General features: G+C 41.4%; 1 protein-coding gene across 7 annotated transcripts in view; it reads left to right on the top strand.

Annotated features, from left to right (window-relative positions):
* The window catches only part of LOC122556701 (uncharacterized), a 270,756-nt gene that overhangs the window by 207,145 nt on the left and 48,317 nt on the right, over positions 1–15,294 (top strand). For 5 of the 7 annotated variants that reach the window (XR_015759760.1, XR_015759759.1, XR_015759761.1 and 2 more), the window contains exons 7-8: positions 3,447–3,565; positions 9,333–9,523. The gene's annotated coding sequence lies outside the window, so the exon portion shown is untranslated. The remainder of the gene's footprint in view (positions 1–3,446; positions 3,566–9,332; positions 9,524–15,294) is intronic. The other 2 variants (XR_015759770.1, XR_015759774.1) reach the window with 1 other exon arrangement.

The raw sequence follows: 15,294 nt of genomic DNA, 5'->3' as shown, positions 1-15,294 counted from the left end.
AAGTCTTTGGATGAAGGGAGTTGTATAGAGCAGTGCTCCTAAGACGTAGAAAATATTGCATAGATTACCTTAAAGCAAGGAGTTGTGATAGTCCCCAACGATATGCAATTGGATAAAATCTTGAAACGGTTACTTGAAGCTTTATGCTCAGATAGATGATGTCTCCAGAAGGGAACTATCAGCATTTACAGGCTAGGAGTTAAAGTCACAGTAACCTGAAGCCTGTTGAAGTTATGAAAAATACTTTCCAGTACTTTGAGACTGTCCCTGACTCCAATGACTCCTGAAAGGTCACCACCAATGCCTCTACAATCTCCTCAGCTCTCTCCTTCAGAAGTCTGGGGTGTAGTATATCTGGTCTGGGTGATTTATCCACCTTGAGACCTTTCAGCATCCCCTGCACATTCTCCCCAGTGATGGTCACTACACATACCTCTGCTCTCTGACTCCCTTGAAGTTCTGATATGCAACTAGTATCTTCCATTAACCCACCTTCCGATCCTAGTGGGCTCAAGGATAATTGATTCTAAGTGATTAATTTACAAGCCAAATTGACTTCTTACTATTTATGGCTGAGGTTCCTGTGTTTGCCCATTCATCACATCCCCTGAATGAAGGACAGTGTTCCAACCACCAGCAGTTGGTCATGCAGTTTCCTGTGTGATCCTCCAAGCACACCCATTATCCTGCCTAGTCTACCTGACCCCAATAAATTAGGCTTTCCTAATTCAAGCAAATTCAATAAAATATTACTGACTATGTAGGTGCATTTGAGAGGGGAGAAGAATTAATAAGGTTGGCTTGCATGCAGGACAATATTAAACAAAGACGTATATACAACAAAAATATATACTTTCTCCTATACTATAAACTCAGTATAGAACACTTCCCCTTGCCAGAAAGTACTGAGCAAGTAATGACAAGGTGATGGAAACACATCTGGTCAGCTATCCATTCCCATCTCTCACTTTTCCAGGTGGTTTTCAATGCAAGTCATAAATTCTAGAGCATAACTGAAGTGACAGCTTAATTCATGTGCTTAGCACCTTGTATGTCAACTCAGAGTTTCACACTCATAATGTTCATGCTGGGGATTGCTATTTGCAGACAAGGCAACATCTGCCCTCAACAACTATGTTTTTCAGTTCTAAGTTGCTCCAGGGGAAATCTGCAGCATCAGTCAATCAGCTGGACACAGATAAATCAAGACAGCCTTTGATTCGTTGCTCACCAGAGCAAACATCTTATTTCATTTTACTTGATCATAGAACCCATTATTGGCATCTTGAAATAGCACTTCAAATATCAGGAGAGATATAGAACACTTCCATCTTGATCTCCAAAATTATTACAGTCAGCTTCAAGCTCCAAAGTTTCACCATCAAAAGAAGTCTAGCCATGGAAGAAGTGGAGAATGATGCCCATCTGCAGGCAATATATTGAATGACATTGACAAGAAACACGGAACTCCTTTGCAATCAGGAAAAATATTATGGCCAGTTATTATTACTACAGCTGAGTCACATGATTTGTTGCACTGCTAAAGCTTCTGACCCAAAGAGGGCCATTGCCTCCCACATGCCTGTCTGCTGCTCCTGCTCTTCTCTGTGTATGTGGATGAAGTCTTTGTTTGCTGACACCACAGGGTCCTCTCCTTCTGGGGCTGAGCAGGAGCCTGATCTCTGACAATCATCCAGGTGCCAGCAGCCTGGGCAATTTCCTCCTTAGCCAGCTGCAGAGCTGTTGCAGTGAGGTATTCACCAGCTTATGTTCTTTTCTGTATGCTTAACATTACCTCAGAGATGTCAGTATCTGAGCTGTTGGGGAATGCAGGAGGGAATCTTGATGATGCTTCTTCTGAGGTCTCAGTAATGCAGTCCTCAGAGGTTCAGGATTGTACTTCTAGGGGAGCCAGGCTTTGTTCTGCAGATGTCATAGAGACACTGATAATACCAGCAAGTCGTATTGAGAGAGATGGGTTGTGGCCAGTGGATGGGAAGTGGTGTGCAATGATAGACACTGACAGTGCAGTTATGGAAGAGTGGCAGTAACATACAGATTGATGCATATATGGTGGGACATAAATGCTTTTACATCCCATTAGGACCAGTCCTGGTCTTCTCCTACACTTGGGCTCATTTTGCCAATACCAAAAACAGGGAGAATAAGTGAGATAACAGCGGATTCCACATATGATAATGTTTTTTTGTGTATGGGAAGAGTTGGTGAAGTATTTGGAGGGACTGAAAAGGCAGTGTAGAGTTAGTGATGTGGGAGGTTTTGTGGGATCATGTAGGTAAATATTGATACAAGCTTGCTAAGATACAGCTAGAAAACCCATTAAGCTTCACAGAGAATAACCCACTGAGGAATTCAACACAACTCCAAGAGAGTTATAAAAACATAAGGTTCAGCCCTCAGTTCTTGAAAATCACCTTGCCTGCAAATTAGGTACCTGTCCCATTAACCAAAGCTAGTACAGAGCCAATCTTGCATCTGAACACTTGAATGTTTTTTGAATGAAGTGCAAATGAACTAAATGTTTCTGTGTGACACAAACTTCAAAAACTGGGCATTATATCAACCAGTAGAGCCATGTGAAAAAATAATGGCAGGAATTCTATTGCTTTTTAAGCCAACTGGGTAAGCCTGCATGAGCAGCCTTGTAATGTTCCAGCATATAATGGACATGCTATTAATATTTTATGTTTCAAATACTGAACAGAGCCTGCAAAAGATGGTTCCCGAATGTCCCTAGACTTCTTTTGTGGGTTGAAGCAACAGAATTATCACACAAGGGAACAAAAGGAACATTCCAGACTATTGTTTCATCAATGCTTTTTTGTAGAACTAACTCAAAGACAATGTTGAATTGAATGGACTATTAACCACAATGGCATTACAAACACACCCTCAAAATGTCAAATTATAGATCACACTTTGGTTGGAAAAAAGACTTTGAATTTATGACAGTCACGTGTTGAGAAAGCCATTTTCTTGTCTGGATTATAAGAATAACAAGAAGCTGTTCTGCAGATAGAGTTCTAAGAAAAGCCATCACATCAGCTGCAAATCATGCTAACAATCCAGATCATAAACAGCAACACCTTGAAAGGGAGAAATCTTAAACAGTATTCTCTAACATCATATTCACCTGAGAACCAGTCTCTGAGATATTCAAATACTTTCACATCTGACTGAGATTCATTTGTTTCTCCAGACTTTTATCTCCAACTGCAAAGTTTTACCTTCATCTAAGAAACTACAGGTCTGTCACAACGGAGACTGAGATAGTTTTAAGTTATAACCATATTGTTTCATATTCATCTGTACCTAATCTTTGTGTGGATGCAAGTAAGATATTCACCTAAAACTTCTGATATAGGATGGAGTCCTTATTTCCAACCCAGATCAGACTAACAATTGCCCTCTTATCTTTGGTATAGTTTTACAAACAAACTTCCAGGCAAGGAGATTTCCCAGCTGAAGAAGCATTGACAAGTCCAGTATCTGTGCAGGCAATGGCAGATTGAATTGGCACTAAAACATTATCTCGTTTTCAGCGGTAAGTGTCATATTCTGTGGTATAAGGGTCCTGCAGTTTCTTTGACAGATATGGAGAGAAGATAAATGTGTAAACATGTGAAGTAAATGAAGTATAAGAGTGGCATATGGATGTACATGTCTGTGAGTGGGTGTCAGATGAGGAATCGGAGTGAACATATCCATAGAGCCCAGTTAGGATGTTTGTGTTAGCTATGGATGTGTCACACAAAAGGCAGATGCTGAGTCTGGAAGTTGGGGAGAAAGGGAGTCAGTGAGGGTTGAAAGTTAGGTCAGTGAATCAAGAAGGATGGGATCCATGGGGGTGGTCAGCTTGGGGGTGTTAAGCCTGGGAGGGGTGTCCATGGGTAGTAATTGGGGAGGCCAGAGTTGCAGAGGGAATCAGAGATCTGTGAAGTCTGAAGTAGTTAAAGATTGGGGGTGTGTGGCTGTTGGATCCAAAGGGTCAGTGGAGAGTCAGAAGGCAGTCATTGATCAGATCATGGTAGGAATGGATCTGGTGGTGTCAGGTGTCAAAACCAGGTTGACAAAGTAGTCATAGACTCATTAGCAAGTCAAAAGGTTCAGTTTTATAGTTAGCTAGGAGTTAGATTTGGTTTTATTTCCACTAGTTTTTCCTACTTTAAGTTTAGCTCAGATGGTTAAAGACACTGGTTAATTGGACATTGGAAATTTAACTTCCCTGGCAATTCCATACAACCTTCTTATAGTCTCAGCATGAAACTCCTATCCACACTGCTGCAATGATTATCTTGGTATGGCGGCATGGTGGCACAGTGCTTCAATTCCCGCCTCAGGCTACTGTCTGTGGAGTTTGCACATTCTCCCCGTGTCTGCGTGGGTTTCCTCCGGGTGCTCCGGTTTCCTCCCACAGTCCAAAGATGTGCAGGTCAGGTGAATTGGCCGCGCTAAATTGCCCATAGTGTTAGGTGAAGGGGTAAATGTAGGGGAATGGGTGGGTTGTGCTTCAGCGGGTCAGTGTGGACTTGTTGGGCCGAAGGGCCTGTATCCACACTGTAAGTCATCTAATCTAATCTTCCCATCAGAAGATCTGGATCAATGAGTCTAAACCTCTGGGGCAAGTACGTGCTAATAGATAACATTCTTTATTTTAAAAGCCCGCTTGAATGATGTAATCAGAACACTTACTTTGAGGGTAAAAAAGTTCACACCACTTGCACACAAACATACTGATTTCAGGCAATAAGAAGGAGCTTCTAAATTCTGAGAATGAAAGCCTCTTGGAAGATGGTGCATTGTGCGCGTACATCTGAGGATACTCGGTGCTCTGCACATCTCCTGCAGAGCAATGGGCTACCATCTCCAGTGGCACAATGGATCTGATATCTTTGCACACTCAATCTAATAATGTCGATATTTTTCCGCTTCCTTCAATGATTAGCTTTTACAGTCAAAGACCAGTCAACTAAAACATGTGTGATTAAACCTGATCGAGGCAGCACAACCCATTTGTCTGGCTTTTGTGTCATGAATTGTAATAAAAACATTAAAAATTTCAAAAACAAGTTACAGTTACAGCCAATTTAAGCTGGTTCTAATAAGTGGAAAAATGTTCGCTGAAAGCAAGTAGCAAATAGTGAGGTTTGAATTGTTTAGTTCACTGTGAGTAGTCATTTGTCTGGTCTAAGCAAACAGGAATTAATGACATGAAACCTCATGCTGAGCTGCATAAAAATGAGCTATTACATTTTACACCTTTCAGTTGAGAGAAATGAAAGGGTTCATCCACTTTTCATGCTCCAATTAAAATAGTTGGAAATCCATTGTTGTTGGCATAAATATAAATAGAATCTCATTTAATTTATTCTTAAATAGAAATTGAATGATGCGCAAGCTTATCTTTACATTTCATTTAATTCCATGGCATCCTTACCGTTACATACATTTGTATACAGCTAGTCAGTTTGTAGCTGAGATTCATTTTTGAACACACAAATATAAAAGCACAAACTCATTGAGTTAGTTCAGCAATTAATCATTCATAGACAGAAAAATCATTTTATTTGGTAATTTTCACTTTACTTATCCTCCCCTCCCGAATCTTATCTATTTTTATATCACAGTTCATTTTGTGTGTCATTTTGAACAAATATAATGAACTGAAATTTACTAGAAATTAGCTAATGTCAATTTTTGTCAAGTTTCATGGAGGGCTTCTCTCCGTGAGGTCATGTGAGCATCCCAAACTCGTTTCATTGCCTAAACGCCATTTCCCTATGGCATGGTCTGCATAATATTCTGCCACTCACTACATGCAGAACTATTGGTCACAGCCAGGACCTTAAGGGATTTCTGTCATCACAGGGTTGCGGCAGTCACTGCCCAAGTAGGATGCTCAGAGATGTTGGTGTCTGGTGTCCAGGGTGCAGGCCCAGAGAAGCAAGCAGCAGAAATTGCCAGGCTGCAACTTTGGCTTTCATCTCATCAATTGTAGCCTTCCAGTTTCTATCTAGAATAGGAAACTGCACAGCAATGAGGTGGAATGAGATGTTAATGTATGCTGATGCATGCAAATAGGCCTCTTACTGCTCATTAGTGAGAGTCCCAACTTACCATTCCACACTTGTTTGGAAAATTGGATTTTTTGCTCCCAGTGTCAGGAATCTCCTTACTGTTGATCTCACGTCAATCTCCAAACTTTCTCACCAATGCCATGCCATTAAATGGCTGGGAAGATTCCATCCTATAAATTCAGAATGCTCAAGCAGTGTGACAAAGAACTTCTAGCCTTTGAATTGAACAAGAATTAGAGATTTAGACAGGACACTTTATCCTAGTATGCACAGCAACCAGCAAACCTGGTGAGCTAGAAGCAGAAACCTTGCAAATTAAGCACTAGGATTTTCTTTCGAGAACTGGGGTACCAGGATGAATCCCGACTGCTTCAAATACATTTCTGTCATTCTACACAAATTGTTTGATTGCTGACATTTTGAGTTCAGACTGCCTAATCTTCACAGGCTGAAAACTGTCAAAATGCCTCGGAAGTTCATTTCAGACAACCAATGAAATGTAAATAGAACAGGCCTCTCACTCCCAACATACACTAAGGTCACGCTGTTAAAGCAACCAGCCAGTACACTGTGGGCAAATGTCTTTTTTCAAACATACCTCAATTCATAATTTAAAAACTCAGAAGTTACAAGCATTATTCTTTCTAGCTACATATTACAAAAGTTACCCAGTGTCAGCAGTCAACAATGAAAACCATCAACTGTGTAATGGTTCTAGTCTGCCCAAAATTCATTGGTATTGGCCAATACACTGGCCATATAATTTTTAAATTAATTAGGTAGTATAAAGGTATACATGAATGTTGTCATTAGCTGTTTGTCTAGTGTTTGCTTGTACCTAAAGTATTATTCTTATCTGAGGAATGTTGTACATTTAATGAGTGCTGTTGTCATGGTAACTGTTGTTGTTGATGTCTTTGTGTTATTGGGAATGGTCAGTCTGTGGGATTGTTGGTTATTTGGTGCATTGAGCGGATGGTGAAATACCATCTTCCTGATTAGCTGCCTTCGGTGAGGGACACCTTTTCTAGTTGTATGTATGTTCTGTAGTTGCAACTATATACTTGATACTTCATATTCACTGCATACAATCTATTTGGCAACTAATGTATTCAGGTCCCAAGTTGCCATGTGGCCTGACTTTTTGAGAATTTGCTTTCTGACAAGGTTTCCAATGCGTAGCCTTGGCAATAATTTAGCAGTTCCATCAAAATGAAATTAAGCTTTATTTCATTTCACCTTGATTTTGTCACACATACTTGTCACTACTTCTGGCATCAAGTGTTTTTTTTCACAATTGGGAGTGGCATTTGAGTGTAGTGTGACATTAGTCTACAGATTGGACTATTTCAGCTAGGATTACTGTGTACATTGTGTGGGATTTGTTCATATTTGTTATGATTGCCTTCCTGGCCTTCACTGCTCCTCAGCCTTTCCACTTGACTGGGGAACAGTGTAGGAGATGACACATAGTGTTTAGATTAGATTTGATTAGATTCCCTACAGTATGGAAACAGGTCCTTCAGCACAACATTCCACACGACGCTCCAAAGAGTAACCCACCCAGACTCATTCCCATTCCCCTATCCTATATTTACCCCTGACTAATGCACCTAACATTACGGGCAATTTAGCATGGCTAATTCACCCGACCTGCATATCTTTGGACTGTGGGAGGAAACCAGAGTACCTGGAGGAAACCCACGCAGACACGGGGAGAACATGCAAACTCCACACAGACAGTCACTCGAGGCTGTAATCAAACCCGGGTCCCCGGGCAGCAGCGCTAACCACTGAGCCACCGTGCCACCCCTTAACAGGCAATTTGACCCAATAAGTCCACACGGACCCTCTGAAGAGTAATCCACACTGATCCATTCCCCTACCCTATATTTACCCCTGACTAATGCACCTAGCACAATGGGCAATTTAGTATGGCCAATTTACCTGGCCCTACACATCTTTAGATTGTGGGAGAAATCCTTCGCAGACATGGGGAGAATGTACAAACTCCACACAGACGGTCGCCCGAGGCTGGAATCGAACCCAGGTCGCGGGGGCTGTGAGGCAGAAGTGCTAACCACTGAGCCACCGTGCCAAATACATATCGTAGAATCCCTACAGTGTGGAAACAGGCCCTTCAGCCCCAACATTTCCACACCGACCCTCCGAAGATTATCCCACCCAAACCCATTCCCCTACCCTATTATTGACTAATACACCTAACCTACATATCCCTGAACATTAATTTCCCAATCGCTTGTGAAACACCTGAATTCTTCACTCATGATTTGAAAGCCATTGTCACTCGTCACAAAATTGTGCAGTCACAAACACTAAAGTGTGCCTTCAAGCTTTTTATAATCTCACTGGCAGTCAATGACAACAGCTGATCTAAGTCCCAATAGTCTGAATAGTAGTTGAAGTTATCAAGTTCCTGTGAGAGTGAAGAAACCAGCTCCAAGAACCATCCATAATCTGGGATGTCATGAATCATAAGCAGCTCTGTAGGTTATTTGGCCTGGAATTTGTTACAAACACAGAACTGGCTGATGTCATCCTGGATTTCATTCCTTATATTTGGCTAGTAAAGTACTTCCTTGCCATCTTCAGACTAGACTCAGTTCATTGATGGCATGCATGGATGCACCTCAGCATTTTTTTTCTCATCTTCGCATAGAATCATAGAATCCCCACAGTGTGGAAGCAGGTCATTTAGCCCAGCAAGTCTACCCCTATCCCCCCCCCTCCCCCCCCCCCCATCCTATAATCCACATTTCAGATGGCTAATACATCCAGCCAAAAACACCTCTCGACACAACGGGCAATTTAGCATGGCCAATCCACCTAACCTGCCCATTTTTGGACTGTACTAGTAAACCGGAGCAAACCTACGCAGACACCCGGAGAGCATGCAAACTCCACAGAGAGAGTCACCTGAGGTTGGAATCCAACCTGGGTCGCTAGCACTACAAGACAGCAGTGCTAACCACTGAGCCACTATGCCATCCCAAGTACTGTCTCACTGGCATAAAACTGCAAAGTGACTTCTATATTGACAATTCAGTAGTACATCAGAACTAATTTTTCATCACTGGTTGTTTGATTCTCATGCTTTTTGTTCTGCCCCCAAGGACTGCACAACTCTAGCAGCGAACTTGCTAATAAAATTGGTAGGAGTTTTACTTTCTTGATTAATTTTTTCTTCTCCTGCTGTTCTCTCTTGTCTTTCAGGCTGAACTTGAGAGCAGCTGGAACTCTCATTGGTGGATGCTGAAGTTGTCTCACACTCTCAATTAACTTTGAGATGATATTCAGCAGGAAGATTTCGAAGACCTATACAAAATCTTTGTAATGTTCATGGATCTGATGAATTATAAATGTCTTAATGGCCTGCAATATGCTGCAAATTTCTTCTGGCACATGTAAGATACAAGTTTATATTTTATAGTTACTTCAGTTGAGATGGGTGGACTTAGTGTGTGATGAGATGAATGATTAACATCTACTATTTGGAAATCCACACCTTCGTTTTTCACATTGCATTATTTTTGCAGCTGCAGTTGTTCTTTTGGGATGAATATCATTCCATTATATACCCTGAACTTCATCTTCATTTTGGGTCACCAGGTTGAGCCACTTCTCACAAATCTGAGAAGGTCATGACATTACACAAGCACTGATAGCTTGCTGACACTTCATGTTCATTCAATGTTCTCATTCACCAGATATCATTCTAGCAGGCACAAGCTGTTTACCACCTTTGGACCTTATGATGCCAACATGTTGTATGATACAAAGTTATTCATCAGTATCATCAACTGACATTGCTTCTTTCTAGCTAAACTGCTTGTGCAAAGTGACACAGCATCCTGTAGTTAGAGTATTACTTTCCCCTTGCTCAACATCCTCTCTTTTTTTCCCTGTTTGTAATAACCTCTGTGATATCTATATCCTGCTTTCTGGTCTTGATCTTTCTGCCAGCACTTCTGCAAATATTTGTTATATTTCTCCAGTATATTGTTCTCAATCAGTCTGTACTGTCACTCAGTAAAAGCCTTATTCTCCCACTAACATGCTTCAGCTGATAATTAACAACTTCAAAGTTTCTGTACACATCAATGACTTTCTGAAAAGAAACTTTCTCCTTTCTCAGCTTACAATAGGATCTTTAATCCTATCTCTGATGAGATCACCTTTCAATTGCCGTCTCAAACAAATTAAAAGCAGGAGTGTGCCACTCACACCCTTGAACCTGTTCCACCATTCAGTAAAATCCTAGCTGATCTGATTGCTCCATGGATTGTCTACCACTAGTAACCTTTCAGTTATCATAGCGTCATAAAGATGCACAGCATGGGAACAGACCCTTCGGTCCAACCCATCTATGTCGACCAGATATCCCAACCCAATCTGGTCCCACCTGCCAGCACCCCATCCATATCCCTCCAAACCCTTCCTATTCATATACCAATCCAAATGCCGCTTAAATGGTGCAATTGTACAAGCCTCCACCACTTCCTCTGGCAGGTCATTCCATACACCTACCATCCTCTGCGTGAAAAAGTTGCCCCTTAGGTCTATTCTTTATCTTTCCCCTCTCACACTAAACCTATGCCCTCTAGTTCTGGACTCCCCAACCCCAGGGAAAAGACTTTGTCTATTTATCCTATCCATGCCCCTCATAATTTTGTAAACCTCTATAAGGTCACCCCTCAGCCTCCGACGCTCCAGGGAAAACAGCCCCAGCCTGTTCAGCCTCTCCCTGTAGCTCAGATCCTCCAACCCTGGCAACATCCTTGCAGATCTTTTCTGAACACTTTCAAGTTTCACAACATCTTTCCAATAGGAAGGAGACCAGAATTGCATGCAATTGCCTAATACCGTCAAAATTGGCCTTTCTCCAAATTAGAACTTCAACTTTTAGATGTGGTCTATCCTTTTCCATCACTATTTTAAAATGAATAGAATTATGGTCACTGGCCCCAAAGTGCTCCCCCACTGACACCTCAGTCACCTGCCCTGCCTTATTTCCCAAGAGCAGGTCAAGTTTAGGAGTGCATCTGGGAAAATTAACAAACAGTGAAATTCACAACTAATCTTGGAGGAACTGTTGGGCAAAGTTCACAGCACAGAATCAGATAAGTTAATCGTTGTTTTAAGTCTGTCCAAGAGAAAGGCTGCAGTAGTGAGTATAGTGGATTCTTTCTTGATTATATGTTTTTGGAGATAAGTCTCTTGATTAAACTTAAAATATAAGCCATAGCTATTCATTTAACCTGGGGCAGTGTTTGTAGAGGAATAAGACGGCGTTATTTTCTGGGTCTGTAGATTGTGAAGGAGCAAAAATGGCCTTTGCAGTGATATATTCAGATGTGGGAGTTTAAAGAGAGTTTAAGAGTTACTGTGGATTATATCTGCCATAAATGCTGTTGGATGCGAATCTTATCAGATCAAAAGTGGATCAGTTGGAGAGACAGATAGAAGCGATGAGTAATTTGCAACAGCAACAGTATGTGATGGATGGCAGTTATAGGAAGGGGGGGATTTCTCAGATACAGTCACATAGATGGGTTAACTCCAGGAAGGCTAAGAGAGATAGGCAACTAGTGCAGGAGTCTTTTGTGGATATACCCATTTCAAACAGGTATGATGTTTTGGAAAATGGAGGGGGTGATGGATTCTCAGGGCAACATAGCACAAACAGCCAAGTTTCTGGTATTGAGACTGGCTCTAATGCAACGAGGAGTACGTCGGCTTCCAAGAGATCAATTGTGTTAGGGGATTCTGTAGTCAGAGGTACAGACTGACGTTGCTGTGGCCAGCAGAGAAAAAGCAGAATGGTGTGTTGTTTCCCTGGTGCCAGGATCAAGGATGTCTCAGAGAGGGTGCAGAATGGTTCTCACGTGGGAGAGGGGCCAGCAGGAGGTCATTGTCCACATTGGAACCAACGATATAGGAAGGGAAAAGTTTGAGATTCTGAAGGGAGATTAGAGAGAGTTAGGCAGAAATTTAAAAAGGAATTCCTCAAGGGTAGTAATATCTGGATTACTCCCAGTGCTACAAGCTAGTGAGGGCAGGAATAGGAGGATAGAGCAGATGAATGCATGACTGAGGAGCTGGTGTATGGGAGAAGGATTCACATTTTTGGATCATTGGAATCTCTTTTGGGGTAGAAGTGACCTGTACAAGAAGGACAGATTGCATCTAAATTGGAAGGGGACTAATATATTGGCAGGGAAATTTGCTAGAACTGCTTGGGAGGATTTAAACTAGTAAGGTGGGGGGTGGGACCCAGGGAGATAGTGAGGAAAGAGATCGATCTGAGATGGGTATAGCTGAGAACAGAAGTGAGTCAAACAGTCAGGGCAGGCAGGGTTAACGTAGGACTAATAAATTAAACTGCATTTATTTCAATGCAAGGGGCCTAACAGGGAAGGCAGATGAACTCAGGGCATGGTTCTTCGCTGTCCACTACACCTCCAATTTTGGTGTCATCTGCAAACTTACTAACTGTACCTCTTCTGCTCGCATCCAAATCATTTATGTAAATGACAAAAAGTAGAGAGCCCAGCACCGATCCTTGTGGCACTCCACTAGTCACAGGCCTCCAGTCTGAAAAACAACCCTCCACCACCACCACCACCCTCTGTCTTCTATCTTTGAGCCAGTTCTGTATCCAAATGGCTAGTTCTCCCTGTATTCCATGAGATCTAACCTTGCTAATTAGTCTCCCATGGGGAACCTTGTCGAATGCCTTACTGAAGACCATATAGATCACATCTACTCCTCTGCCCTCATCAATCTGCTTTGTTACTTCTTCAAAAAACTCAATCAAGTTTGTGAGACATGATTTCCCACACACAAAGCCATGTTGACTATCCTGAATCAGTCCTTGCCTTTCCAAATACATGTACATCCTGTCCCTCAGGATTCCCTCCAACAACTGGCCCACCACAGAGGTCAAGCTCACCGGTCTATAGTTCCCTGACTTGTCTTTACCGCCTTTCTTAAACAGTGGCACCACGTTCATTACTAATTGAAAACCTATCTATTTCTGCCTGAAAAATATTCAAGAATTTTGCTTCCAATATCTTTTGAGGAAGAGAGTTCCAAAAACTCATAATCCTTGTGGGGAAAATAAATATTCTTTACACCTGTCATAAATGAGAAACCTCTTAATTTTGAAACAGTGGCTCTGAGTTTTAGATTTGCCTACAAGAAAAATCATTTTGACATTCAAAAAGGGAGGTGATTGCCTCGTGGTATCATCACTAGACTATTAATCCAGAGAGGCAAAAGTGAGGACTGCAGGTGCTGGAAACCAGAATTTAGATCAAAGTGGTACTGGAAAAGCAGAGCAGGTCAGGCAGCATCCTGATGAAAGGCTTTTGCCCGAAACATCGATTTTCCTGCTCTTTAGATGCTGCCTGACCTGCTGTGCTTTTCCAGCACCACTCGGATCTAAACTATTAATCCAGAGACCTTGGTAATGTTCTGGATCCTGGGTTCAAATCCTGCTGTAGCAGGTGATAGAATTTGAATTCAATGAAAAAAAAATCTGGAACTAAGATTCTAATAGTGACCACAAAACCATTGCTGATTATCAGGAAAAAATATCCCATCTGGTTCACTAATGTCCTTCAGGGAAGGAAATCTGCCATCCTCACCTGCCCTGGCCTACGTGTGACTCCAGAAACACAGCGATGTGGTTGACTCTTAACTGCTGTCTGGGATGGGTAATAAATGGCCTAGCCAGTGGTGCCCACATCTTATGAATGAATGAAATCCAACTGTCAAGACCCCTCAGGATCTTATAGGTTTCAATCAAATCACCTCTTCAGATTCATGGAGTTCAGCTAGATATGTCAGTTATACCACATACTGATCAATAGTTTGCTATTTCCTCCTGAGATCTGAATTTGAACACATTAAGTCCATAAGTAACATGAATACAGGATGTAAACTATCTCTTCAAAGCATCAAATCTCTCCGTCTATGCTCTCTGTTCCCTGGTGAGATAATTGATAGAATGCAGCTCATAGGTCTCTTTTAACAGACAACAAAATTTCTCCACTTATTTGTGAAGTCTGTTATTTATTTGTATGTCTAATTCATTGCTTTAAGACTGAGTGGTAAAATTTCCTATTTCCTTCCAAAGCAACAGGCAGCGGAAAAACACATAGCCATTCTGACTCAACCAACACCTCAAAGTTACAAAGTTAATTCTTCCTAGTATTTTTTTCTTCATAACACCTGTGTCTCTTACAGATCCAAACATTCACACAATTTCAGGTTCACACTTCTGATCCCATACTTCATGTAAAGTGTTTAATGGTTGTTACAGATTAAAATGAAAGAAAGCGCTAATAGGAGAAACCACAACCACAACACTATCCCAAGCCAGCCAGTGCATTATGTACAAATAAATTTCCCAAATACTGTAGGCACAATGGTGGCTTGTTTTAGGATGTATAACTGTGGTCTAGTAGAGGTGTTTTTTATTTAAAGATTTCCATTTCATCACCACTGAGGGTGTTAAACTCAATAAGGTTGTAATACCATATTAGAGAACAAATTTATAATTTCCTCAAACATAGCACAGAGGAAATCTTTGCATATTGCTTCAAGAGTATAGAGGAAATGTTACATTGTATCACATTGCCACTGGTGGAGGCTTTTAAGCACCAGAAGGCACAGGTTTAAAATAATTGACAAAAGAGACAATGGTGATAGGGGGAAAGCTTTCTTTCGCACAGTAGATGTTTAGGATCTGTAATATACAATGTGAAAGTACAATGGGGCAGATTTAGATGAGTCATTTGAAAAGAGAATCAGATTATTATCTGAACAGGAAGAAACGCAGGGCTACAGAGATAAAGCAGAAGGCCGACTTAGATGAATTGCTCCTCAGCTGGCCAGCACAGCTAAGGTGAGCCAAACGGGCTTCGTATATGTTGTGATTATTCTATGTACCAATGTGTCAAATGAACATTGGGTCAAAAAAGTGGAAACCTTTCCCATTCTCTGTATCACCGCATCCCTAACATGAAAGTCACAGACAAAGTAACTTACAGATTAGAAGGATTCAGGTTTTCAATTGTAAAAGTAGGAACAGGTTCATCTGGATAATTCAGAATTAGACAGTGCATTCCAAATGAGGAAGGAAAAGGAAATAAATTGGCCCTGTGTTATT

This window comes from Chiloscyllium plagiosum, unplaced genomic scaffold (genome assembly GCF_037043375.1).
Source record: "Chiloscyllium plagiosum isolate Xiang-an unplaced genomic scaffold, Cpla_swu_hap1 HiC_scaffold_16, whole genome shotgun sequence".
NCBI lineage: Eukaryota > Metazoa > Chordata > Chondrichthyes > Orectolobiformes > Hemiscylliidae > Chiloscyllium > Chiloscyllium plagiosum.
The sequence above is the reverse complement of the archived record's forward strand: the minus strand, read 5'-3'. Positions and strand labels throughout refer to the sequence as shown.